Raw genomic sequence first — 4,151 nt, 5'->3', positions numbered from 1 at the left:
GCCGCTTCGGTGAACGTCACCCGGCCGGCGACCGGGGCCGTCCCGGGGCTGTCCGGGGATGCCGGCTTCCGGCACGGGGTCCCGGCCGCGGACGGAGCGGCTCGAATCCCCGCGGTCCCGGCAGCAGCCGGAGCCGCTCGCCGTTCGGGCTCCCGGCACCCTACAGATCCGGCGACTCGTTCGCCGGCGGCGGGGGGAGGCAGTGGAGGGGGTGCGGGGAGAAGCGGCAGCGGAGGCGGAGGGGGGGGGGGGGGCTCGAAGACAGCCGGCAGCCGCTTCGGTGAACGTCACCCGGGAGGCGACCGGGACCGGCCCGGGAAGCCATCGTCCGGCCCGGGATCCCGGCCGCGGCCGGACCGGCTCGAAGCCCCGCGGCCCCGGCACGGGGGAGGCCCAAAGACTGGCGGCAGCCGCTTCGCTGAACGTCACCCGGCCGGCGACCGGGGCCGTCCCGGGGCCGTCCCGGGATGCCGGCTTCCGGCACGGGGTCCCGGCCGCGGCCGGACCGGCTCGAATCCCCGCGGTCCCGGCAGCAGCCGGAGCCGCTCGCCGTTCGGGCTCCCGGCACCCTACAGATCCGGCGACTCGTTCGCGGGCGGCGGGGGGAGGCAGTGGAGGGGGTGCGGGCAGAAGCGGCCGCGGAGGCGGAGGGGGGGGGGGGGGCTCGAAGACAGCCGTCAGCCGCTTCGGTGAACGTCACCCGGGAGGCGACCGGGACCGGCCCGGGAAGCCATCGTCCGGCCCCGGATCCCGGCCGCGGCCGGACCGGCTCGAAGCCCCGCGGCCCCGGCACGGGGGAGGCCCAAAGACTGGCGGCAGCCGCTTCGCTGAACGTCACCCGGCCGGCGACCGGGGCCGTCCCGGGGCCGTCCCGGGATGCCGGCTTCCGGCACGGGGTCCCGGCCGCGGCCGGACCGGCTCGAATCCCCGCGGTCCCGGCAGCAGCCGGAGCCGCTCGCCGTTCGGGCTCCCGGCACCCTACAGATCCGGCGACTCGTTCGCGGGCGGCGGGGGGAGGCAGTGGAGGGGGTGCGGGCAGAAGCGGCCGCGGAGGCGGAGGGGGGGGGGGGGCTCGAAGACAGCCGTCAGCCGCTTCGGTGAACGTCACCCGGGAGGCGACCGGGACCGGCCCGGGAAGCCATCGTCCGGCCCCGGATCCCGGCCGCGGCCGGACCGGCTCGAAGCCCCGCGGCCCCGGCACGGGGGAGGCCCAAAGACTGGCGGCAGCCGCTTCGCTGAACGTCACCCGGCCGGCGACCGGGGCCGTCCCGGGGCCGTCCCGGGATGCCGGCTTCCGGCACGGGGTCCCGGCCGCGGCCGGACCGGCTCGAATCCCCGCGGTCCCGGCAGCAGCCGGAGCCGCTCGCCGTTCGGGCTCCCGGCACCCTACGGATCCGCCGACTCGTTCGCCGGCGGCGGGGGGAGGCAGTGGAGGCGGTGCGGGGAGAAGCGGCAGCGGAGGCGGAGGGGGGGCGGGGGGGGACGATAGTGGCGGGGGGCGGGGGGTGCTCGAAGGCAGCCGGCAGCCGGTTCGGTGAACATTCGCCGGGGCGGGGGGGGCGACCTGTCCGTGCCCGGGGCAGCCCCGGGAAGCCGGCAGCCAGCACGGGGTCCCGGCAGCACCTGTTCCCTGCCCTGGGACTTGCCGTGCCCGGCGGCCGGTTGCCGGGTGGGGGGAGCGATGAGAGGCGGGGCGCAGCGGCCGGGGCAGCGCCGGGCCGCAGCGGGGGGCTGGGCTGGTGGGGTAGGCGTCGAGCGGCAAGCCCTCGGCTGCAGCGAATGTTCGGCGGTGCGGGGCGGGGGGGGACGGGACGACACGTTGGGGGCGCCGAGTCCGAGCCACCCCCGGCCCCAGGGGCGGCCGGAGGGGGAGGCCGGTGCCTGGCCCTGGGAGCTGCTGGGCGCCGGATGGCCGAGGGTGCGTCAGAAGCCGCCCGAGCGGTCGAGCAGGTCCTCCAGAAAGGCCTAGGGTGGCTTCGAGGGCCCCGGGAGCAGTCGAGGGAGGCCTCCAGGCAGGTCTGGAGTGGATGGGAGGCCTTCCAAAGCAGACAAGGGAGGCTGCCAGCGGGGCCTAGGCTGGCACTGCAGCCTGTAAATGGTTGGGGGGGGGGGCCTCTGGTGCGGCCTGGAGTCTCTGGGTGGCGTCCAGAGAGGTGCAAAAGATCCTCTGGTGCGGCCTGTGGTGGCGGAGAAGCCTGCAGAGCGTGCGGGGGAGGCTTCTGGTGCGGCCTGGGGTGGGTCGGAAGCCTGCAGAGCGTGCGGGAGAGGCTTCTGGTGCGGCCTGGGGTGGCTGAGAAGCCTGCAGAGCGTGCGGGAGAGGCTTCTGCTGCGGCCTGGGGTGGCTGAGAAGCCTGCAGAGCGTGCGGGAGAGGCTTCTGCTGCGGCCTGGGGTGGCTGAGAAGCCTGCAGAGCGTGCGGGGGAGGCTTCTGCTGCGGCCTGGGGTGGGTCAGAAGCCTACAGAGCATGCGGGGGAGGCTTCTGGTGCGGCCTGGGGTGGGTCGGAAGCCTGCAGAGCGTGCGGGAGAGGCTTCTGTTGGGGCCTGGGGTGGCTGAGAAGCCTGCAGAGCGTGCGGGGGAGGCTTCTGCTGCGGCCTGGGGTGGCTGAGAAGCCTGCAGAGCGTGCGGGGGAGGCTTCTGGTGCGGCCTGGGGTGGCTGAGAAGCCTGCAGAGCGTGCGGGGGAGGCTTCTGGTGCGGCCTGGGGTGGCTGAGAAGCCTGCAGAGCGTGCGGGGGAGGCTTCTGGTGCGGCCTGGGGTGGGACGGAAGCCTGCAGAGCGTGCGGGAGAGGCTTCTGCTGCGGCCTGGGGTGGGTCGGAAGCCTGCAGAGCGTGCGGGAGAGGCTTCTGTTGGGGCCTGGGGTGGCTGAGAAGCCTGCAGAGCGTGCGGGAGAGGCTTCTGCTGCGGCCTGGGGTGGCTGAGAAGCCTGCAGAGCGTGCGGGAGAGGCTTCTGCTGCGGCCTGGGGTGGCTGAGAAGCCTGCAGAGCGTGCGGGAGAGGCTTCTGCTGCGGCCTGGGGTGGCTGAGAAGCCTGCAGAGCGTGCGGGAGAGGCTTCTGCTGCGGCCTGGGGTGGCTGAGAAGCCTGCAGAGCGTGCGGGAGAGGCTTCTGCTGCGGCCTGGGGTGGCTGAGAAGCCTGCAGGGCGTGCGGGAGAGGCTTCTGCTGCGGCCTGGGGTGGGTGGGAAGCCTGCAGAGCGTGCGGGGGAGGCTTCTGGTGCGGCCTGGGGTGGCTGAGAAGCCTGCAGAGCGTGCGGGGGAGGCTTCTGGTGCGGCCTGGGGTGGCTGAGAAGCCTGCAGAGCGTGCGGGAGAGGCTTCTGGTGCGGCCTGGGGTGGCTGAGAAGCCTGCAGAGCGTGCGGGAGAGGCTTCTGGTGCGGCCTGGGGTGGCTGAGAAGCCTGCAGAGCGTGCGGGAGAGGCTTCTGCTGCGGCCTGGGGTGGCTGAGAAGCCTGCAGAGCGTGCGGGAGAGGCTTCTGCTGCGGCCTGGGGTGGGTCGGAAGCCTGCAGAGCTTGCGGGGGAGGCTTCTGGTGCGGCCTGGGGTGGGTCGGAAGCCTGCAGAGCATGCGGGGGAGGCTTCTGCTGCGGCCTGGGGTCTCTGGGTGGCCTCTAGAGAGGTGCAAAAGACCCTCTGGGTTGGGCTGGGGTGGCTCTTGGACCCCTGCCACACAGTGGAGAGAGGCCTCCGGCCCGCCACCTGTGTCCCTGTGTGCCTGAGTGCCTGTGTCCCTGTGTCCCTGTGTCCCTGTGTCCCTGAGTGCCTGAGTGCCTGTGTCCCTGTGTCCCTGTGTCCCTGAGTGCCTGAGTGCCTGAGTGCCTGTGTCCCTGTGTCCTTGTGTCCCTGTGTCCCTGTGTCCCTGTGTGCCTGAGTGCCTGTGTCCCTGTGTCCCTGTCTGTGTACCTGTGTGCGAGAGTGTCCGGCACGCCACCCAGCGGCGGCGGGCAAGCAGGTAGGCGGGTGGGCGGGCCGGCGAGGGCCAGTGTGAGTTTGGGGGGTGGGAGGGGAGGCGGCAGCTGGAAGCGTCAGAGGAGGGGGCGTGGCTCCGGCTGGCCCCGGGAGCAGGTTCCCGGGACCGGGACCGGCTGGACCCGGCGGGTGGTTGATCCCGGGGCGGGGGGGCAGAGGCGGCGGGAAGCGGCAGCTGCGTGTGCGGCGGGG

The sequence above is a fragment of the Melanerpes formicivorus genome, unplaced genomic scaffold (genome assembly GCF_026170545.1).
Source record: "Melanerpes formicivorus ecotype bairdi unplaced genomic scaffold, bMelFor1.0.p_v2 SCAF_3025, whole genome shotgun sequence".
NCBI classification, from domain to species: Eukaryota; Metazoa; Chordata; class Aves; order Piciformes; family Picidae; genus Melanerpes; species Melanerpes formicivorus.
Note: the sequence above shows the minus strand (reverse complement) of the source record.